The 25,028-nt window shown below is 39.8% G+C and overlaps 1 protein-coding gene across 1 annotated transcript in view; it reads left to right on the top strand.

Annotated features, from left to right (window-relative positions):
- LOC121385499 (sex peptide receptor-like) overlaps nt 1-25,028 on the top strand; it is a 124,421-nt gene that overhangs the window by 30,195 nt on the left and 69,198 nt on the right. The window contains exon 2 of the mRNA XM_041516200.1: nt 12,223-12,265. The gene's annotated coding sequence lies outside the window, so the exon portion shown is untranslated. The remainder of the gene's footprint in view (nt 1-12,222; nt 12,266-25,028) is intronic.

Here is a 25,028-nt window from a genome sequence, read left to right as displayed (position 1 = left end):
TTCCATTATAAAAAAAATAATATGCCTAGGTCATTAAATTCATCCACCACGTCTATACGGCAACCGTTATAAAACCATTTCTCATTTTCTCGCACTTTTCCTCCATTTCTAAACACCACCACAATCTTTGTCTTAGTTGTATTTACAGTCAAATCCCATTTAAAAGTATAAACAGATAGTGAATCAAGCATTTTTTGCAGTCCCTCTGGCGTTTCAGCCAGCAGCACTATGTAATCAGCATACATTATAAAAAATATGTTTAGCATTTGTATCTCAATTTAAGGGCAATTATCTGAAAGCAACTGCATTTCACAATCATTCACATGCATAGAGAATAATATTGGAGATAAAACGTCTCCCTGAAATAAACCGTTTTTGCATATAAAAAGTCTGAAAGTACATTATTATATTTTACACAACATTTAACATTGTCATAAAAAGACCGTATAATAGTAACCATTCTACCCTCGACAGACTGTTGAATTATTTTATACCACAGGTTTTGTCTATTAACTAAATCAAAAGCTTTGTTATAATCTACAAAACAACAATAAAAGCGATTTCGATTCTTCAGTGTTCTATGCATTAAGTAGTGTAGAGTAAATATGGCATCTATAGTGGACAGATCTTTTCTAAACCCAAACTGTGCGTCAGAGATAACATTATTCTATCGAAATCTATTAATCTGTAATTTAGGATTGAAGTGAATAATTTTCCCAAACAGCTAACCAGAGTAATTCCTCTGTAATTATCTGTATCATTAACATTTCCCTTTTTAAAACAGGTATAATACAACCAATTGACCCGGAATGTGGGAAATGACCTGATTTGTAAACATTATTAAATAGCAAATGGATACATGGCATCAAAACATCCTTACAAGTAATAAAATATTCGTTTAAAACATTGTCATACCCACAGGCTTTATTATTCTCCAGGCCGTGTATTGCATAAGTTTAGCAATACAAAACAAAAGTGTTTGAACAACAAATAGGTTTTCTTTGCGTCGTTAAACATTCAACGATGCATATGATCCCGTAAAATACACTTACTGTCAGTTTTAACAAATGGCGCGGCAAATTATTGAACTGAGTGATCCAACTGCTACAGTAATTGTGTTTTAACTACATTTTGTTAAACCATTCAGTTAAATGGATATTATAGGTTGATATAGTGATTGATCAACGTTATTGTTGGTTATAATAATAACAATAACAATAATAATAATAATAATAATAATAATAATGGTTGTTGTGTTGTTGGTGTTGTTTGTGTTGTTGTTATCATCATTATTATAATTAAAAGGCAGCTAAATAGAACAAGCACAAACAGAGAGAGAGAGAGAGAGAGAGAGAGAGAGAGAGAGAGAGGGAGGGAGGGAGGGAGGGAGGGAGAGAGAGAGAGAGAGAGAGGGGAGGGGAGGGGGAGGGAGGGAGGGAGGGAGAGAGAGAGGGGGGAAGATGGAGTGGGAAGGAAGAGGGGAAGAGAAAGAGGGGAAGAGAGAGGGGAAGAGAGAGAGAGGGAGAGAGATATAAAGAGGGAGAGATTGATACGGAGAACGAAATAGAAAAGAGAGAGAGGGGAGACAGACAAAGAGACAGGGGAGGAAAATGGAGAGGGAGGACGAAAGATGGGAAGAGAGAAAACGAAAAGCAGAGAGAGAGAGACATACATACATACAGACAGACAGACAGAGAGAGAAACACACACACACACACACACACACACACACACACACACACACACACACACACACACACACAGAGACAGAGATAGATAGAGACAGAGACGGATAGAGAGAGACAGAGAGTGGGGCTAAAACATTTGATGTATGTGTGTGTGTGTGTGTGTGTGTGTCTCTCTCTCTCTCTCTCTCTCTCTCTCTCTCTCTCTCTCTCTCTCTCTCTCTCTCTCTCTCTCTCTCTCTCTCTCTCTCTCTCTATCTCTCTATCTCTGAGCGGACAGGAATCGGGCAGAACAACACCAACAGATCAACAGCAAAAACAACAAGATGTTCATGTGTATCGATCCCGTAACGTTACGTTCCCCATGAGATGACTCGGCGAGTGGTGTAGTTAAACGCACCTTAATCACACGTGTAAACACGGGTTTCTGTCGGGTGATTTCGCCGCGTGCTCTCGTAATGGTGCCCTGGAGGATTGGGGGGACTCTGGAAGCGTGTAAACACTCGCTCCCTAACGTGGGCACTAATCGGCACCATTGCTCCGTGACAATAGTAAAAGCCGTTTGACGGCAAATACATCAGGGTTAGTCCGCCAACGTGTCACAATTTACAGTCACGTGGGGAAATCAAGTGGCGGAGAAGTACATAGTTATGAATATGAATATGATCATTTAATGTCGTCCTCGGCCATTTTCTCAAGCTTTCCACGGCGCTTCATCAGTATTAAGGTCGGGGTGTAAGGCATTCCTGCAGGCCGAGGTGCGGTGGATCGCAGGATCGAGTCACGTGAAGCGCAGCATTACATAATCCGTGAACAGGAATGAAAGGTTTATGTCGCCCACAGTAATTTTCTTAACCGTAAGCTTACCTCAGAGCTAGGGTCGACATGTAGTTCAGTCTTAGAGCCTGAGGTGCGATGGGCTGCAGGGTCGAGTCACGTAAAGGGAACCATGTAGTGAAACATTACATAGTTAGCGGACAGGAATGAAAGAAAGAAAGAAATGTTTTATTTAACGACGCACTCGACACATTTTATTTACGGTTATATGGCGTCGGACATATGGTTAAGAACCACACAGATTTTGAGAGGAAACCCGCTGTCGCCACTACATGGGCTACTCTTTCCGATTAGCAGCAAGGGATCTTTTATTTGCGCTTCCCACAGGCAGGATAGCACAAACCATGGCCTTTGTTGAACCAGTTATGGATCACTGGTCGGTGCAAGTGGTTGACACCTACCCACTGAGCCTTGCGGAGCACTCACTCAGGGTTTGGAGTCGGTATCTGGATTAAAAATCCCATGCCTCGACTGGGATCCGAACCCAGTACCTACCAGCCTGTAGACCGATGGCCTAACCACGACGCCACCGAGGCCGGTCCGAACAGGAATGATTAATGTCGTCGTTAGTAATTTCCGCAACCTTAAGCTTACCACAGCGCTTTATTACTACTTGGGGCGGGACGTAGCCCCGTGGTAAAGCGCTCACTTGAGGTGCGGTCGGTCTGGGATCTATCCCCGTCAGTGGGCCCATTGGGCTATTTCTCGTTCCAGCCAGTGCACCACGACTGGTATATCAAAGGCCGTGGTATGTGTTATCCTGTCTGTGGGATGTTGCATATAAACTATCCCTTGCTGGTAATCGAAAAGAGTAGCCCATGAAGTGGCGACAGCGGGTTTCCTCTCTCAATATATGTGTGGTCCTTAACCATATGTCTGACGCCATATAACCGTAAATAAAATGTGTTGAGTGCGTCGTTAAATAAAACATTTCCTTCCTTCCTTCCTTCCTTCATTACTACTGGGGTAGGGATGTAGTTGAGTCGCACAACCTGATGGGTAGCGATGAGTCGCACAACCCGATGGGTAGCAGGGTCGAATCACGTGGGGTAATCAAATGGCGTGGCGAGAAATACGTAGTTAGCGGAGAGGAATGACGGGTTAATGTCGCCTATAGTACTCTCATCAATCTTTAGCTTACCACAGTACTAGGGTCGAGATGCAGTTCAGTCTTAGAGCCGGATGTGCGATGGGTTGCTGGATCGAATCACGTAGGGAAACCATGTGGCGGGGCAGTACGTAGTTAGCGAATAGGAATGATTAATGTCGACCATAGTAATTTTCTCAACATTACCACAGCGTTTCATTCTTTTTCTTTCAACTTATTTTCGTGCTTATTATCCAACTAAGGCACGCTGTCCTGGGCACACATCTCAGCTATCTGGGCTGTCTGTCCAGGACAGTGGGTTAGTTGGTTACTGGTTAGTGAGAGAGAAGTTAGGGTAGTGGTCTTATACCTACCCACTGAGTCACTAAACTGGCTCTGTGTGGGAGCCGGTACCGGGCTGCGAACCCTATACCTATCAGCCTTATTCCCCATGGAGGGCGGGACGTAGCCCCGTGGTAAAGCGCTCGCTTGATGCGCGGTCGGTCTAGGTTCGACTCCCGTCGGTGGGCTATTTCTTGTTCCAACCATTGCACCACGACTAGTTTATCAAAGGCCGTGGTATGTGCTATCCTGTCTGTAGGATGGTGCATATAAAAGATTCCTTGCTCCTAATGGAAAAATGTAGCGGGTTTCCTCTTTGAGACTATATGTCAAATTACCAAATATTTGACATCCAATAGCCGATGATTAATAAATCAATGTGCTCTAGTGGTGTCGTTAAACAAAACAAACTTTAACTTTATTAATCACTTCAAAATAGATGCCGGTAGCGCTTCATTAGTATGTCGGGATGTAGTTCAGTCGTAAAGAGATGTTTTTTAAATTTGTTTTATTTAATGCCACCACTAGAACACATCGGCTATTGGATGTCAAACATTTGGTAATTCTGACAGCACGGGGCCCAGGTCATCATCACCTAGGAGCAGCCAGTCGTATGTCTTGAAATTGTTAACACACGTACTTGTGTAAACAACTATGTGTTATCAAAAATAACGCATGATGTTCTCACCAACGAGTGTGTAAGAAATACATTTTAGGCTGGTGAATAGAAACTTCAGCTTTAAACAGTTCTAGTGAATTTCACATTAGTTTAACCTTTGGCGTCAATTTATCTAGGCATAAATGTTAATAATTTGAAACGACGTGTAGTAGACATAAAAATTAATGGATTGGTTTTTTTGATGACCAAGATGATTTCTTTTCGTCTTCATCAGGACCATTTACCGTGATGGCTTTCTAAAGAACTAATTTCTATGAAGATTGACAGTCTGATTTTACGTCTTTCCCCCAAGGGGTCTTATCGAGGCCAGAATTACTCAGTCATTTGCGTCTATTTCGTGTCGAAAATTGTCCAGTTTAGTTTTTTAAAGATGCGGAAAATATGTTTAGCATTAGAGGGAGGAATAATTATATTTTTTTAGTTTGAGTTTTCTTGCGGTGTTTTCCGCTTCTTCTTCTTCTTCTTCTTCTTCTTCTTCTTCTTCTTCTTCTTCTTCTTCTCCTTCTCCTTCTCCTTCTCCTTCTTCTTCTTCTTCTTCTTCTTCTATTTCTCCTTCTCCTTCTTCTTCTTCTTCTTCTTCTTCTTCTTCTTCTTCTTCTTCTTCTTCTTCTTCTATTTCTCCTTCTCCTTCTTCTTCTTCTATTTCTCCTCCTTCTTCTTCTTCTTCTTCTTCTTCTTTCTTCTTCTTCTTCTTCTTCTTCTTCTTCTTCTCCTTCTCTATTTCTCCTTCTTCTTCTTCTATTTCTCCTTCTCCTTCTCTTCTCCTTCTTCTTCTTCTTCTATTTCTCCTCCTCCTTCTTCTTCTTCTTCTTCTTCTTCCTTCTTCTTCTTCTTCTCTTCTATTTCTCCTTCCTTATTCTTCTTCTTCTTCTTCTCCTTCTCCTTCTCCTTCTCCTTCTCCCTTCTCCTCCTTTCTTCCTTCTCCTCCTTCTCCTTCTCCTTCTTATTCTTCCTCCTCCTCCTCCTTCTTCTTCTTCTCTTCTCCTCCTTCTTCCTATTTCTCTCCTCTTCTTCTTCTTCTTCTCCTCTTCTTATTTCTCCTCTTCTTCTCTTCTTCTTCTTCTTCTTCTTCTTATTCTCCTCCTTCTCCTTCTTCTTCTTCTATTTCTTCTCCTCCTTCTCCTTCTCCTTCTTCTTCTTCTTCTTCTTCTTCTTCTTCTTCTCCTTCTCAATCTCCTTCTCCTTCTCCTCCTTCTCCTTCTCCTTAAATGAAATGTGTTGAGTGCGTAGTTAAATAAAACATTTCCTTCCTTTCTTTCCTTCTTCAGAGGAAACCCGCTACATTTTTCCATTAGCAGCAAGAATCTTTTAAATAGCACTTTCCCACAGACAGAAAAAGCACACACCACGCCCTTTGACCGGTCGTGGTGCACAAGTTGGAACGAGAAAAAAAAACCTAATCCTGCGACGCAAGCACCTCAGGTGATCGCTCAACCGGCTGAGCTAAATCCCGCCCCTCGACTGGTATACATTGTACCATAGGTCATGGTATGTGCTATCATGTCTGTGGCATGGTGCATATAAAATATCCCTTGCTGCAGTGGAAAATGCAGCGGGTTTCCTCTTTACGACCCAATAGCCGATGTATTTTTCGTGCTGGGGTGTCGTCAAACATTCATTCATTCCTCTTTACGATTATATGTCAAAATTATCAAATGTTTACATCCAATAGCAGATGATTATGAAATCAATGTGCACTAGTGGTGTCTTTAAACAAAACAAACTTTAACTTATTTCAATAACTGAGTCTCTTAAATATATGTGTTTTAATTCATAAAGTTTATTACAATGTAGTTGAAAAGTGCACTTCTGTCTCAATCATGTTTGGACAAAGGGGGCGGTATCTTTCAGTGTCTTTAATCTCTTGGAATTATGGGATTTTAATATCTTTCAGTTTCAATATTTAAATTTAAAATAGGCCAAACAAAATAAATATCTGGTCTCTGGTCAGCGCGCGCGCCGATTTTCTCTTTTTGCCTGGCTTTTCTTGCTATAACGTAAAACCGCATTTGGAGCCAAAAATGCCACTGCGCATGACCTAGAACGTGCATTCTGATTTCAATTTAAATATGTCCCTTATTTCGGTATCAAATATACTCACCTTTTCTGTGCAATCCACGTTTTAAAAAAAAAAATCACCGTATTAATTCTGGAACTTTGGTCTGACTAGAGACCGATTTTTTTCTTTCTTTCTTTCAGATAAATCACATAATTTATCTAGATTCCGAACATCACAGGAAAGTCTTGTTCAGCCATTGAAGAAGCCAAAACGCTTCACTGTCCAGGAAGTTAACAAAAGTTAAACGTGTGTTTAGTTTAACGACACCACTAGAGCACATTAATTGACTAATCACCGGCTACTGGATATCAGACATATAGTTTTAGAAAGGAAACCCGTTACATTTTTCCAAGGGATCTTTTATAGGCTACGTACCATCCCACACACAGGATAGCACATATCGCGGCCTCTAATATGCCAGTTGTGACGCACAGGCTGAATGGAGAAATAGCCTAATGGGTCCTTCGAAAAGGATCGATCCCAGACCGATCGCACATCAGGCTACGTCCCGCCGCCCGGAAGTTAATATTTCATACATGCTTAAAAAACTATTCTCTTTCAACAACAAAAAAATAAAAAGGTTCATTAATCAAAAAGCACCTCTACATCTCAGTGATCAAATTTCACACAATTATAATCGAGTCCTACGTGTAACATGTTCATTAATGGTACGTCTCTGTTGGATTCCTGGCGGGCGTATCATGTAGCTTACTACCGCTCGTGTTACATTATTAAATCCGGTGGGTTTGACAATGTGTGGCATGTACTTCCACAGCTTTGGCTAATGGAAATGCTCATTTTGGGTTAGGATGAAAAGCATTAGACTGATCTATATGTAAATGCCCCCCCCCCCTCCCCCCCCCCCCCTCTCTCTCTCTCTCTCTCTCTCTCTCTCTCTCTCCCTCTCTCTGTGTCTTCTCTCTCTCTCTTATTTTCTCTGTCTCTCTCTCTCTCTCTCTCTCTCTCTCTCTCTCTCTCTCTCTCTCTCTCTCTCTCTCTCTCTCTCTCTCTCCCTCCCTCCCTCCCTCCCTGTCCGTCCCTCCCTCCCTCCCTCCCTCTCTCTCTCTCTCTCTCTCTCTCTCTCTCTCTCTCTCTCTCTCTCTCTCTCTCTCTCTCTCTCTCTCTCTCTCTCTCTCTCTCTCTCTCTCTCTCTCTCTCTCTCTCTCCCAGGTTTAATTCTAGACCACGCTACGCCAATGACTTTTCGAAATTGTGGACGAAATCTCTTTTGACAGTGATATTTCTGCCTATCCGTTCATTAAATATGAACATTTAATATCACATTACTTCCTTATTTGAGTGAAAATTATATAAAAATAATTCCGTTGCTGTGGCAACTATCTCTCGGTATTGGTGTGGGTTGTCTATATTAAAAATAATCTCGGTTTGGTAGAAATAACGAACTCTCAAAATGAATTGATAAGATTAAGATATAAAATGTTAACATTATTACTAACGGTGATTAATTTGGTGTTATGGAATCTTATTAACAGTTCGTTCATTACTTTTATTAGTTCTAGTAGAAAATGTAAAATACAAATACAACCACAGTTTTAATAAACTCAATGAATGAATGAATGTTTAACGACACCCCAGCACGAAAAATACATCGGCTATTGGGTGTCAAACTATGGTAATGCAAACAAATAAATTGATGATCAACATCAATATAAAAATTCAAGATTTAAATAAAAACAGCGAAAAGAACTGTGCAAAACTACAACTATCACAGATAGTTACTGACTTTTACTCAAAATTTCAATTGTATCTCGAAGAAAACAAGGGGATTTGTGCTGTATTGACCATTCTCAAAAAGAATGTTACACCTCTGCACCACGCTGAGGTTACAGCACGCGCAGGGGTAATAAACTCAAAATCTCGCTTCTACACATTTTGCAAAATACAAACACAACTCCATTTTTAATAAACTCGAAATCCCGTCTCGCCGTATTATAACATCGTTTACTAATGCAAAATACAAACACAACTACAGTTTTAATAAACTCGAAATCCTATCTCACCGTATTATAACATCGTTTACTAATGCAAAATACAAACACAACTACAGTTTTAATAAACTCGAAATCCCGTCTCACCGTATTATAACATCGTTTGTTAATGCAAAATACAAACACAACTACAGTTTTAATAAACTCGAAATCTCGTCTCACCGTGCTATAACATCGTTTACAAATTACAAACACAACGATTATTGGCAGCATCCTTTGTACAACATATAAATTTGTCGCCATGAGTGTTTTTGTTTTTTTAATGCATTGTAAGGCAAACCAGTGAAATAGTAATAGTAGGCCGTCTCTTTTTAAAGGTTACCGGTCTCGGTGGCGTCGTGGTTAGGCCATCGGTCTACAGGCTGGTAGGTACTGGGTTCGGATCCCAGTCGAGGCATAGGATTTTTAATCCAGTTATCGACTCCAAACCCTGAGTGAGTGCTCCACAAGGCTCAATGGGTAGGTGTAAACCACCTGCACCGACCAGTGATCCATAACTGGTTCAAGCAAAGGCCATGGTTTGTGCTATCCTGCCTGTGGGAAGCGCAAATAAAAGACCCTTTGCTGCCTGTCGTAAAAGAGTAGCCTACGTGGCGACAGCGGGTTTCCTCTAAAACAGTGTCAGAATGACCATATGTTTGACGTCCAATAGCCGAGGATAAGATAAATAATCAATGTGCTCTGGTGGCGTCGTTAAATAAAACAAACTTTACTCTTTTTTTACTTTTTAAAGGTGATGACGGCGAGTCAGAATTACCAAATGTTTGACATCCAATAACCAATGATTAATTAATCAATGTGCTCCAGTGGTGTCGTTAAACAAAACAAACTTATTCTTCTTTTTAAAGGAGCGGGGCCTAGCTCAGTCGTGCTATGGATGGAGGATCGAATCTCCTCGATGGAACCTTTTTCTGATAGGGTTTTTTCTCTGTACAAAATATAAATCTGTCGTCATGTTTTTTTAATACTTCGCAAGGCAAACCAGTGAAATACTGATAGTAGACCGTCTCTTTTTAAATCATGTCGGGACGGTCTAGGATCAATCCCCGTCGGTGGGCCCATTAGGCTATTTCTCGCTCTAGTCAGTGCACCATGTCTGGTATATCAAAGGCCGTGGTATGTGCTATCCTGTCTGTTGGACAATGCTGTATTAAGAAAAATGTAGCGGGTTTCTTTTGTTGACTACGAGTCAAAATGGCCAAATGTTTGACATCCAATAGTTGATTAATTAATTAATCAATGTGCTCAAGTGGTGTTGTTAAACAATACAATACAAACTTTTTAAATGAGCGGGACCAAGTTCAGTTGGTAGAGCTCTCGTTAGAGGTTCTTTGGATACATGATCGAACCTTCTCGGTGGAACCATTCTCTGATTGGGGGTTTTTCTTTTCTCGTTCCAAACAGTGCCCCACTACTGGTCACAGACCACAATTATTTACGCTATATATTTCTATATAGCCTTAGTGGCTGTAGCATTTTTATTAATATCAGCAGGCCCATGGATTGTTTTATGTACCTTTGCCTGCCTGAAGGTAACATACCCTGAAAAGGACAATCCCTGTTGTCCAGCTCTTTCTCACAGGATATTGGTTTAAACAAACACACCCACTAAATCTGGCCAAAAACTAAAACACTACTTTTGCATGGGCTGGAATTACCACAAACAAGTCTTCAATGTCAACAAGTTACACACGTTTACAAACTACATGCTCTCTCCTGTCAACTTCAGTCAAATAGTTGCCACTTCAAAGCTGTCTGTCATGAAATAATCACAAACAGCAGACTACTTGCACGGACATATTTCCAGATGTTGGTCAACCAAATGGGAAGATAATTGTGATCTGAGGTCTACTTGTATATAAAAGGCTGTGGTATGTGCTGTCCTATCTGTGGGAAAGTGCATATAAAAGATCCCTTGCTGTTAATGGGAACATGTAGCGGGTTTCCTTTGAACATTATAAGTCGGAATTATACAATGTTTGCCATTCAGTAGCTGACAGAGCATTAATAAAAGTGCTATGGTGGTCTCGTTAAAGAACAAAACCTTTCCTTTATCTCGGTTTTAAAATGGGGTGATGTAGTTAACCAAACTATATGGAAGAATTATGTTGCATGTTGGTGGTGTATTCGAAATCTATAATATAATACGCTATACCTTTTTTTTCTGATCGCTTCTCCTGTTTTCAGTTGCACATCTAACAAACTTCTTTGTACATAACCGGTGCCGCAGTGAGGCGGCTAATAAAAAAAAGTGCACTTTTGGTTAAAAGCATGAAACTTGGCACGTATATGCCGTGCCCATTATAAAACATTTTCACATCTAAAAATGCTTGTAATGGTTTAAAGTATATGTGTGCCAAGTTGCATGCTTTTAACCAAAAGTGCACAATAGTTGTGTTAGCCGCCCCATTAAAAAGGTGTGTAGGATATTTGTAGATCCTCACTGGCCACCTGGGGGCCCTGCTGACTTTGTGCCTATGTGCCAAGTTTTATGTTTTTAATCTCGCTGTGATGTTTTTAGCTTGTTTTGTTTTCTTGTTTTGTTTTTTTTTCGTTTTTTTTTCTTTTCTGTTTTTTTTTTCTTTTTTGCTTTCAGGTCCAGTCGACTATTCTAAACACATAGCGGTAAATATTTCATACATAAACGAATTCCAAAAATACAACCATGATGGAGGTCGCCATATTTGTTACTTAACACAGAAATGGCTCCGCGGCGGCTGTGTATATAGCCTCGGCAAATTAAGGCCGGCAATCTGCACGGCGGTCACATTTAAGCCCAAGTTTTATTGCCACCATCCAAACTTTGGGCTATTTCTCGTTCCAGCCAGTGTTCCACAACTGGTGTAGCAAAGGCCGTGGTATGTACTATCCTGTCTGTGGGATGGTGCATATAAAAGATCCCTTGCTGCTAATCGAAAAGAGTAGCCCATGAAGTGGCGACAGCGGGTTTCCTCTCTCAATATCTGTGTAGTCCTTAGCCATATGTCCGACGCCATATATCCGTAAATAACATGTGTTGAGTGCGTCGTTAAATAAATAAATTGTATTAGAGACGCGGATTGAGGGGAAGGTATTGGAGTGCGCACCACCACCATCTACTGATGTTCGATGGGAAATACAATGATACGTGTATAGTGGGGGACACATTATAATATATTTTTGGCTGCCAGGTGTTTCTGGAGCATTTTGCTATACATTGTTCATCGGTCGGCTTGGTGGTTATGGAGAATATCCATTGGCGGATCCAAAGGGGATCACAGGGGTTCCATGAGCACCCACCTGTTTGACGTCCTCTTTTTAATGACGTTTGTTTCAAATCATATATCTCTCTCTCTCTCTCTCTCTCTCTCTCTCTCTCTCTCTCTCTCTCTCTCTCTCTCTCTCTCTCTCTCTCTCTCTCTCTCTCTCTCTCTCTCTCTCTCTCTCTCTCTCTATATATATATATAATGTATATATATATATATATATATCGCAGTCATTCTTAGAAACCTTAATTTTAATTAATTTTCTCTTCTTTTTTACAGTGACCTTGTGCAAGAAACATTAAGAAATTCTTTAGGGAACACGGTAAGTTCTCTCATTCATTAATTTTATTAATTTTAATACATTTTTATGCAAATATTCAATTAAAAACTGACCACCCGAAAACAAAAAACAACAACATCTCCTGTTGCTTTTCAAAACAAAACGTGTCAGATACCCTTAAGTACCCGAGTCCAATATTTTAGTCTCGTGGAGGACTTACAGTGTGGGTCCCCTATACATAACCCTCTACCCCCAATGTGGGTGCTTCCCCCAATATAAAAATCCTGGCTACATCAAGGTATTAGTGTACTATTTTTATATTATTGTAGGTGTGCTACATTTCTGCCCTCCCTAAATACTGGCGGTGTCCCTTTTAAACGTTGCACTCCCTCCCTGGAAAAATTCCTGCACCCGTCCCTGTGAAAACTAACAGTAAAAACAAAAACCTTATAAAATCGCAGACCCTAGCTTCAACACAAACAAAGTTTGGTTGGTCTACAAACCTGTAATACATTTGGATACAGTTACAATTAAATGAAATGTCTGTGGCATTGAAACGAGGAAATACCAGTATTAAACAGACAAGAGTTCGTTTCCATAGCAGGGGCGGGACGTAGCTCAGCGGTAAATGTCTTGTTCCGGACAGTGAACCACGACTGGTATATCAAAGGCCGTGATATGTGCTATCCTGGCTGTGGGATGGTGCATTTAAAAGATCCCTTGCTACTAATGGACTATATTATATCAAAATGACCAAATGTTTGCCATCCAATAGTCTATGATTAATAAATTAATGTGCTCTAGTGGTGTCGTTAAACAAAACAAACTTTAACGCGTCTCCATAGCTGTTATTCCTCTGACGTGCGTGGGTTTTCAAAAATATGGGGAAAAAATGCATTTCGTTATCAATTCTTCGTATTCCATTATTTTTTCAGTTATCAAACACGGCTCTAATAAAAAAAAAAAAAAATACGCCGTTAGTTTTTAAAAGTAATATTAAACTAGTATAGTACAGATATTTTAGGGCCTGTTCCTTTGAACTCAATCACTTAACCCCTAAGCAATCGAGATTGATCAATTCACATCTCTCCCCCCCCCCCCCCCCCCCCCCCCCCCCCCCACCAGTTCCCCGATATTTGTATTCGACGCCTCGTTCGCCATCACGCACACCGAAATTATCAGTAATTAGCGGAGTCATTGGCTAGTCGTTGAACGTCTTGCATTTATATTGTTAATTAGAACGCTCCTTTTGACCCCGCAGCGAGAGTGCGTGGTGGGCACCGGAAACTCCGCCATGCTTCCAGGTAAATGGTCGCGTTCGGTCGGCTGCTCGGCAATACAACTCAGTCACGTCTTTTTATTTATTAATGTGATCATCCGCTGCTGACACTCGGGGGCATGCATGAATTATTCGTCTTATTGTCCCGCTACTTGTCTCCTAATATGTAAAGACTCATATAGATTGGACGCGGTGCGTGCGTGCGGCCCGTCTTAAACAACAATCGAAACAGGTTACACACCCCATTAATTACTCCATACAGTTCAAATACAATTTCTATGTCAGATTATATTCTGTGAAAAAAAAAACAGTCGAGAGGATCATGTGACTACTAATTTTAGGGAGTGTTCTCGACTGACATGTACGTGTAAAAAAAAAATCAACATAGCTCGACCACGATATTTTTTTTCATTAAAGGGACATTCCTGAGTTTGCTGCAATTTTAAAGATGTTATCGACTAACAGATATTTTTTGACGACTGTAATTACATACCAAATGTATTTTTCTGCATAAAATATTAGTGGCTGTATATTAAACGTGTTTCTGATTGTTCTAATATTTGTACTAGGTTAAATTTTATTTTATTTCCTAAAACAGATTTTTTTCGTACGTACGAAATTATTTGAAGACAAAATCCAGTTTGGCCTTCTTACAAATATTAAGACGACCAGAAACACATTGAATATACAGACACTGATATTCTAAACCAGAAAATATATTTAATATGTAAGTATAATCGTAGAACTATTTTATTCGTCCGAAACATCTTACAATGCAGCAAACTCGGGAATGTCCCTTTAATGATACCTATGCCCGACCACCGCCTCGTGCAATCTAATTAAAATTAGCTCCACTATTACATGTGGATCTAACACCAGCCAGTTGGAGCTCATGTCCACCAATCAAAACCTTACTTGCAGAATCCTGCCAGTGATTTAAAAATAATTTGAAAACATTCCGAATTATCCTGAGGGTATACGACATGTTTCGTGTGAATTACGAATGCCTTAAAACATGTTTTATTTTATAAAATAAATAATTTGTAATGTAAAACTCAAGACTGATTTAGTTTTGGGTTTTTTTATAAATAAATAAATACATTTTAATGTAAAATTGAAGACTGATAACCAACCCCGTACGTATTGGTATGGTTCGCTGTACTGCGGCCACTAAAATAGACTCGCTCGATATTTTTAGAATTTGTATGCTCCCAAATAACGTTATAAAAGGCGAAGTGTGATTGGTCAATATTTAAATTATTATTTACAGACGAAATGTTACCTGGACAGTGGGGACTACGCAGTGTTGTTAGTTTTAAATCACTGGCAGGATTCTGCAAGTAAGGTTTTGATTGGTGGACATGAGCTCCAACTGGCTGGTGTTAGATCCACATGTAATAGTGGAGCTAATTTTAATTAGATTGCGCTTCGTGTTGCTCTTATACAAGTGACACAATACCACTTGGGTTATTTAAATACTACAGAGGTCAACCTACGTGTAATCATCAAAGGCAGATTTAAAAAAGCATATTAGAATTTTGTAGAATTTTTTTTGGTACGAGAAACTTTTTCCTAAACCGGATTATATTAAGCTGCTACAGCAAGTAACGACACGACACGACACATATATATATATATATATATATATGAATATGGTTGTGCAATGTGTGACAACAAATGTATTGAATATAACTCCCATATATATATATATATATATATATATATATATATATATATATTATCTTAGAGAGGAAACCCGATATAATTTTCCATTAGCAGCAAGGGATCTTTTATATGCACTATCACACAGATAGGACAGTACATACCACGGCCTTTGTTACACCAGTTATGGAGCATTGGCTAGAACGAGAAATAGCCCAATGGACCCACTGATGTGTTAATAGAACACACAAGCAGAATATAGAATATGTTATACCTGTACGCATAATCATGTTATACTTTTATTATTGTTGTATATTGTAAGACGATGATTCAAGGCATATTAACCTTGACTTTGCCAGTGATCTGGGGGTAATGAATTTTTAAAAAACAACAACAACACATGCTATGTAAATTCGGTCCTAGAATTTCATCGGTCGCTCTACAGTCGGCTATTACTGTAGGGCTAACGCTCGTACTGTGTGTCGACGCTTTTATTGAAACAATTTCGTGTTCACGGGCGGGTTTTCATATACATGTCTTATTTACAACGTTCAAGTATTTATTGTCAATAGACTCTTACCCAGAGAACCCGATAGCGCAATGCATATAACTCATCTGAGGTGCACGTTAATTGGATGCTGTGTAACCGGCACGTGACTGAAACGATTTCTCGCGTGACGTCACGTAGTCTGGTATCTCAGTATGAACTATTAAACACTGGAGTAGGTGCATAATAGAGAATAATACATGAGTGGCCGTTAGATACCATTTACCTCACAACGAGTTGTTGTAAAATATATCTAACGAGCGAAAGCGAGTTTGATACGTTTTTAAACAACGAGTTGTGAGATAAATGGTATTCAACGGACACGAATGTGTTATTATATTTCTTTCATATCCTCAAAAAACAGGTTTTAAGCAAATATTAACATCTTTTTCGACTCAAAGTTATTTACAGCCGTTGCACTTGTAGCTGCCTTATGCGTCACAGACACATGATTGTCAGGTTAACTATACGTCACAGTCTAATCGATCTCCATCGTGTAGTGTATCATTGGATGCATGGCACTGGTGACCTGGTCATCACTTAGGAGCAGCCAATCGTATGTCTTGAAATTGTTAACACACGTACGTGTGTAAACAACCATGTGCAACCAAAAATAACGCATGGTGTTCTCACCAACGGGTGTGTAAGAAATGTATATAAACTAGGGCCCGTGCTTATAAATGTTTTAGAGTCAATCTTTAATGACGTCACACGCATGCAATTTGTAAGGCGTTGCCATGACGTTCACGTGTCAGACTCTTATTAAAGTCTCGAGTCTAGACTTTAAAAGTTTTATAAGCACCAGGCCAGGTCCCGTGGGAATTTATAATCACTGTTGTATACGAATTCAGCCAAATAAAAAAGAATGGTTCAGTTTTTCTCTGATGAATATCAAGGTAATTTTGAGGTCACCAAAGGTCACCAGTACAAAATCATTTTAGGGCGCAAAGTGAAATAAGGTGTCACTGTATAACGTCTTTAAAATATTGATACGTAGCACATGAAACTAAAATAAAGATCACCGTGTAAACTAGTACTAGTATATTAAAACATGAATAAATGTTTGTTTTGGTGTTGTTTTATTTATAAGGAAGGAAGGAAATGGTTTATTTAACGACGCACTCGCATTTTATTTACGGTTATATGGCGTCAAACATATGGTTAAGGACCACACAGATATTGAGAGAGGAAAACCGCTGTCGCCACTTCGTGGGCAACTCTTTTCGATTAGCAGCAAGGGATCTTTTATATGCACCATCCCACAGACAGGATAATATATACCACGGCCTTTGTTACACCAGTTGTAGAGCACTTGCTGGAACGAGAAATAGCCTAATGGGCCCACCGACGGGATCGATCCCAAACCGACCGCGCATCAAGCGAACGCTTTACCACTGGGCTATGTCTCGCCCCTCACGGTCTTTGATATACCAGTCGTGGTGCACTGGCTGGAGTGAGAAATAGCCCAATGGGCCCACCGACGGGGATCGATCCCAAACAGACCACGCATCAAGCGAACGCTTTACCACTGGGCTACGTCCCGCCCCGTTTTATTTATAAAGTTGGGAGGCACACATATCTCTGCCAGTGTGTACAATGTGGGTACAAGTACGCTTGCGGAGAGATGTGCAGCATCTTGACACCGTACATCGGGTAGTAGGTCCATTAGACTACTAATTGGGAGTCCATCTATAAAGTATCAGATATTTTTAAACCCCCCCCCCCCCCCCCCTCCTCCCCATGTACACTTTTTGTACGTTTTTGATAACTAAAATCATAATTTACTTAGGTTTTATGGTTTAGATATCAATTTCCGTACATTCGAAGTGTTTTTGGTCATCCTGGTGTTTTTAACATCACAAAATGCATTTCTCATATTTTTTTAAACGCACATGCGTCTGAGTTATGGAGTCGAGTTTTAGTCTATTTTTAGAGGGTATTTCACCATTTCAAAGTCATAGACTCATGTTCCACTCAGTTGTAACTTTATCCAAATGTGTTACAGGTTTGTAGATTAACTAAACTTAGTGTTAATTTTCACGGGTTGAAACTAGAGTCTGTCCCTTTAACTAAACTTTCACGGGTTGAAACTAGAGTCTGTCCCTTTAACTAAACTTAGTGTTAATTTTCACGGGTTGAAACTAGGGTCTGTCCCTTTAACTAAACTTAGTGTTAATTTCCACGGGTTGAAACTAGGGTCTGTCCCTTTAACTAAACTTAGTGTTAATTTTCACGTGTTGAAACTAGAGTCTGTCCCTTTAACTAAACTTAGTGTTAATTTTCACGTGTTGAAACTAGGGTCTGTCCCTTTAACTAAACTTAGTGTTAATTTCCACGGGTTGAAACTAGGGTCTGTCCCTTTAACTAAACTTAGTGTTAATTTTCACGTGTTGAAACTAGGGTCTGTCCCTTTAACTAAACTTAGTGTTAATTTCCACGGGTTGAAACTAGAGTCTGTCCCTTTAACTAAACTTTCACGGGTTGAAACTAGGGTCTGTCCCTTTAACTAAACTTAGTGTTAATTTTCACGCGTTGAAACTAGAGTATGTCCCTTTAACTAAACTTAGTGTTAATTTTCACGGGTTGAAACTAGAGTCTGTCCCTTTAACTAAACTTAGTGTTAATTTTCACGTGTTGAAACTAGGGTCTGTCCCTTTAACTAAACTTAGTGTTAATTTTCACGGGTTGAAACTAGGGTCTGTCCCTTTAACTAAACTTAGTGTTAATTTTCACGCGTTGAAACTAGAGTCTGTCCCTTTAACTAAACTTAGTGTTAATTTTCACGTGTTGAAACTAGGGTCTGTCCCTTTAACTAAACTTAGTGTTAATTTCCACGGGTTGAAACTAGGGTCTGTCCCTTTAACTAAACTTAGTGTTAATTTTCACGTGTTGAAACTAGGGTCTGTCCCTTTAACTAAACTTAGTGTTAATTTCCACGGGTTGAAACTAGAGTCTGTCCCTTTAACTAAACTTAGTGTTAATTTTCACCGGTTGAAACTAGAGTCTGTCCCTTTAACTAAACTTAGTGTTAATTTTCACGGGTTGAAACTAGAGTCTGTCCCTTTAACTAAACTTTCACGGGTTGAAACTAGGGTCTGTCCCTTTAACTAAACTTAGTGTTAATTTTCACGCGTTGAAACTAGAGTATGTCCCTTTAACTAAACTTAGTGTTAATTTTCACGGGTTGAAACTAGAGTCTGTCCCTTTAACTAAACTTAGTGTTAATTTTCACGTGTTGAAACTAGGGTCTGTCCCTTTAACTAAACTTAGTGTTAATTTTCACCGGTGGAAACTAGGGTCTGTCCCTTTAACTAAACTTAGTGTTAATTTTCACGCGTTGAAACTAGGGTCTGTCCCTTTAAGCCATGTCCACACCATTTCCTGCAATGACATCAGTGGAATTATTGATATGCATTAATGGCCTCCAGCAAAATTGTCTACACTGACTTCTAACTCTCTGTGGCGGCGAAATCTAGTTATGTTGATAGAGTACTGGTCTCATGTGCTTTAGTCGAAGGATCGAATCCTCTTTGTGGACCCAATCTCTGAAATTCTGCCATGTCCACGCCAGTTCTCCACCACTGGGACATAAAAGGAAAGATGTTGCAGATTTCATCTTAGATTAAATGTGACAATGACCAAATGTTTTACATCCAACAGCCGATGATTAATAAATCAATATGCTTTAGTAGTGTCGTTAAACAAGACAACCTTTGTCTACTTAGACATTCAAAATATTTTTATACATAGGAAGATGTATACGCGACCGACATTTTACACTGTGCGCATTATATTAAATGGCGTGTAATATTAAACAAACCTAAATAAACAACAGTTTCGCATCTCTGTCGTTTTCAGAGCTTTTCAAAGTTTCGTCTGCTTCGCAGATTCATTGCAAAAGACTTTTGGTGACGTCACGTGACACGCGTCACTCTTGAAAAACAGTAGCCAGGCTTACGGGAGTAGCTGAAGAATGTTAACATTAAACTACGACATGCATTTAATCTCTTCACAACAGAAAATGGCATGGCTATTAATATTTGTTGGTTGATTTTGACAATAAAGCGAACAAGGTAAAACATCAGTTCATCAAATCGATTGTACATTACAATGCGCGTGTGTAGAAACCATTTCCCGTTAATAGGCCGGTTCACGGTTACTCGAGGATAATAAATCAATATGCTCTAGTAGTGTCGTTAAACAAAACAAACTTTAACTGGCTAGCTCTGTGTTATCCAACCAGTGCACCACAACTGGTCAAAGACCGTGGTATGTGCTTTCCTGTATGTGGGGAACGTGCATATAAAAGATCCCTTACTGCATTAGGAAAAATGTAGCTGGTTTCCTCTGATGACTACGACCTCTGCGCGTGCTGTAACCTCACCGTGGTGCAGGGTTGTAACATTCTCTTTGAGAATGGCCAATATAGCCCAAATTGAAGTTTAGAGTAAAAGTCAGTATCAATCTGTGATATTTGTATTTGTATTTTTGCACGGTTCTTTACACTGTTTTTATTTATATCTTGAATTTTTCTATTGATGTTGATCATCACCTTATTTGTTTCCATTACCATAGTTTGACACCGAATAGCCGATGTATTTTGCGTGCTGGGGTGTCGTTAAACATTCATTCATTCATTCATTCTGATGACTACGTGTCAGAATTACCAAATGTTTGACATCCAATAGCCGATGATTAATACATCATTGTGCTCTAGTAGTGTCGTTAAATAAGACAACCTTTGTTCATATGCTGGTCTGGTTAACGCATAGAAAGCTGTATTGCTTTATGTATTGCCTCCCCAGTGGCCCAATATGTCTCTTTGACCTTCCCAATGAACAAAAACATCTCGTCATAGCAAGCAAAGGAACATAGGGAGGCACACATATATCTGAGAGTGTCAGTAGAACGAAATGGAGTTATAGTATTTTACTCTTTTAAAAAATCCAAAGAAAAAAAAGAAGCATATTATTAGGCCTATTGGTAGGATACGTTCGACCACTAAACCCTCTTCTCTCTCACTAACCACTAACAACTAACTCACTGTCCTGGACAGACATCCCAGATAGCTGAGGTATGTGCACAGGACAGCGTGCTTGAGCCTTAACTGGATATAAGCACGGAGATAAAAGGAACATAGGCAATCAATGAAACCTATCAAGTCTTAAACACCACTCGGGATTCTAGTTATCGAAAAGAATTTCGAGCGTCAAAAGCAACCGATCGCTATGGAAATATTGAGTTTCTCCGATATTGCATGCTGTAGTCAGAGCCAAGAAAACATTGAGTCCATTGTGTGTATTTGGATATTAGAATGTCCTTCACTAACATCATCGACTACATAAACACAATTAGTTTGCTTGAAGATCGACCCTGTACTTAACAAGAAATAAATACGTCTTCCTACAAGAAAGGTGGTGTTGTTCTCTGGATTTATTATGAGCTAGAGGTCATCTAGAGAAAATGTTATTCATCTGGTCATAAAAGCCATTCCATCATAAATATACCACACGGGTCTTTTAATTCCCAGTTTAATATGCCTGCGCAACATCCTACTGACAGCTTGGACTGCAATGCTTCATCTGCTCGCTTATTTCCATTCCATTTGCCGTTCATTCTGCGACATCTGTCCCAACTTGATATCTCACAAAAATGTCTTCTGGACGTTTTTTTGGTATGTTTATGGTATCTGAGATTTTCCTAATTTTGGCTTCTCTTCATAGGTGATTCAAACTCTGCTATTAATTGAATGTCTCTGGTCCATTTACCATCTCGTACCAGAGATCTGTCATGTCTACAGGTCTTCTATCACCATTCATGGACGCATTATTCTGATCATGTTCCTGGTCAATAGCAACAGCACTGTCAGCAGACAATGGATACTATGGTGGGGGGGGGGGGGGGTTCACTGCGAGGTGCGGGATTTAGCTCAGTCGGTTGAGTGCTCGCTTGAAGTGCTTACATCGCTGGATCAAACCACCACGATGGATCCATTAAACTGATTCAAGGCTGTAATATGTGTTTTCCTGTCTGTGGGAAGGTGCAAATAAAAGATCCCTTGCTGCTAATCGAAAAGAGTAGCCCATGAAGTGGCGGCAGCGGGTTTTCTCTCTATATATCTGTATGGTCCTTAAAATAAAAGATCCCATGCAGCATTAGGGAAAATGTAGCGGGTTTCCTCTGATGACTACGTGTCAGAATTACCAAATGTTTGACATCAAGTAATTGATTAAGTAATCAAGTGCTCTAGTGGTGTCGTTAAACAAAACAAATTTTAACTTTCTTCACTGTGAAGCGCCCTGCCAAAATCCTGCATATGCAAACGATTGTATTCATTAAGTGTCGCCAATCCTTACAAAACAACTGAAAGTCACCTAGTTCGTGTTGTTTCAAGAAAATATTTATATACAAAAGGACGTTTGCGTCTCACATTGCTCAGAGAGCGAGCATTACTTTTATTTCCAACAGCAGAACTGGAAACCAAAGCTGGAGCGGAGTACATGGTTCAGCTCTGTGCCTGCACCGCGATTCACGACCGGCCTCGGTGCTGTCGTGGTTAAGCCATCGGACATAAGGCTGGTAGGTACTGGGTTCGCAGTCCGGTACAGGCTCCCACCCAGAGCGAGTTTTAACGACTCAGTGAGTAGGCCTAAGACCACTAGTGTACACTCTCTTCTGTCTCACTAACCAATAACTCACTGTCCTGGACAGACGGTCAGATAGCTGAGGTGTGTGTACAGGACAGCGTGCTTGAACCTTAACTGGATATAAGCACGTTAAAGCCGCACACCCTAGTTCCATCCAGCGAAAATAAATTATAATTTGGTTAATCTACAAACCTGTAACACACTTAGATCACGTTTTTATCAAATGGAGTGAAAAAGCAGGTTTTATATCGATAAATACCATGGGAATCCCCATGTCCCAATTGCTTGAAATAATTTTGAAAGTTAGTATTCAGATGTCACCGGTAGATGTCGCTCGAAGCACAACAATGCCTACGTCACGACAAATTTCACAGACTTGGGGTGCGTTCCTTTCACCTCTCCTGGACATGTTCCATCTGTTCTGTCCTGGTTGTATCCCCTCTCCAGATATCGTAAGACTTAGCAAAATTATTGGTTTTAAGGGTGTGTAACGTTTTGTATTGAGACACTTACTTGTCTGAACTTTATTGTTGCTGAAAATGTTCACGAACTGTGAAGAAATATCTCACAAATGAACAACAAGCAAACGACAACAAATCGGATGTTGATTGCGCGAACCGTGCACGAGAAAACAAACCGAACCAAAATGATAACGGTCACGTGGTATACCAACGTCTGTGACGTTTACACAGGAAGATTCCCTCTAAAAATAGATTGGACCTCGCTTGCTTAACGGTTTTTTCTCGAGTGCGCGCGGCATTTTAAGAAATACAAAAAAATGCATTTCGTGGTTTTACAAACATCAGGATTACCAGGATTACCAAAAAGCACATCAGGTGAATGGAAATGTGTATTCTAAATAATAAAATGTAAGTAAACTGCAATTTTATTTGTGAAAAAATGGGTTTAATAGCGAAAAACAACGCCGTAATGGTTAACAACTAGCCGTAACTAGGGTGTGTCCCTTTAATAAGTTGATATGACATGTGACTGCACCAGCCTTTGACCGACATGAAATATAAATCACGCATGTCTTCGACTGTAGGACGGTGTTACATTAGTCGCTCCAGCAAGTGCACCACGACTGGTATATCAAAGGCCGTGGTATGTGTTATCTTGTCTGTGGGATGGTGCATAAAAAAGATCCCTTGCTTGTAATCGAAAAGAGTAGTCCATGAAGTGGCGACAGTGGGTTTTCTCTCTCAATATATGTGTGGTCCTTAACCATATGTCCGACGCCATATAACCGTAAATAAAATGTGTTGAGTGCGTCGTTAAATAAAACATTCCTCCCTTCGTGTTACATTAGCGGGTTTGGGGGTGGGGGGAGTCTGTCGTTCCTGATGAGCCAACTACATCCTATATAAGGACATCCACTACCTCATTACCGTCAAGAAGATCTGCTTCCACTTTCGAGTGCTGCTATCTTCATATGGAGGCATCCGACGAGCGCGGTTAAGTAATATTCACTATGACTTAATGGGCATGTACATTCGATCCATTTGTCAATGACATACAAAGGATTTGTCCAGGATGATTATGGGATTAAGGGGCCTAATTCACCAAACTCTCGTAACTTTGCGATCTCGCATTGCAATGCTAAAAGACTTGCAAAGAGGATGCCTCATTTTCTAGCAGAGCCTAAGAGACCTTTGTGAATTAGGCCCCTGGATGTCAATTCCCGTCTTCACCACACACACGGTGTGATGAAGAGGGTGCGTCACAGAAAAAAAAAAGGTATACAAGAGAAATGATGGCCCCACATTCCTCTTAGGTGTGGTACTTCGTAGTTGATGGTTAATGATGAAGTACGTACCACCCACAAAATAGTCTCACCCTCGCCCTGCCCCCTCCGCCCGATAATTAATCCATGTGCATGTGACTCATATGTCCTACAACGTTCATGCTTGCAATGTGTGCAATTGAAATATGTATTAAAAATGGATAATAAATAAAAATTACATTAATTGTTGGAAACCAAATCTAGCTATCGCATCACCTTAACTGAACCACGATGGAGTGAAATCCATGTCATCCCTCTCGGCAATTTTAGTTTTTGAATGATGGACCATTGCCATAATTCAATTATTTTTACAAAATGTCATTAATAAATGGAGTATGATGGTTATTAAGATGGTTGAATAAAGTACATTTAGGGACAAACCAAATTATTTTTGTTCAGGTAATACTTTGTTAGACCATTAAATAGGTCAGTGATCTGTGACAATATGCCTTTAAGAAGTGTAAAATGAAACCTGTGAACGTTTGTAACATTATTTGACGTGGAAAACGACATTTACGTCGCTTACCGCTATATAAATACGGGGAAAGCGACACCTTACGCTTACGGGGAAAGTGCTGCAAATCAAACATGTTGTTGTTTGGGTGGGATTTGTTTTTGTTTCGGGGGGGGGGGGGTTTTAGGGGGGTTAACTGTGCATTGCGTGCGAGTGCGTTTTTATCAGTCATTAATTTGACAGGAAATATAATTTTATTAATAAGAAAGGTAACTCTTGGTTTCTGCGATTTTGTTTTACTTTACGACACTGAGTTAACGTTACTTGGCAATGACGTAAACAAAATGGCGGCGCCCATGAAATTTGCATGTGATTTGTTGGCTATTTTTATTTACAATGCAGCCTTTATAAACTGTACATAAATGCTTTTAAA

The sequence above is a fragment of the Gigantopelta aegis genome, chromosome 11 (assembly GCF_016097555.1).
Source record: "Gigantopelta aegis isolate Gae_Host chromosome 11, Gae_host_genome, whole genome shotgun sequence".
Classification (NCBI taxonomy): Eukaryota; Metazoa; Mollusca; class Gastropoda; order Neomphalida; family Peltospiridae; genus Gigantopelta; species Gigantopelta aegis.
The sequence above is the reverse complement of the archived record's forward strand: the minus strand, read 5'-3'. Positions and strand labels throughout refer to the sequence as shown.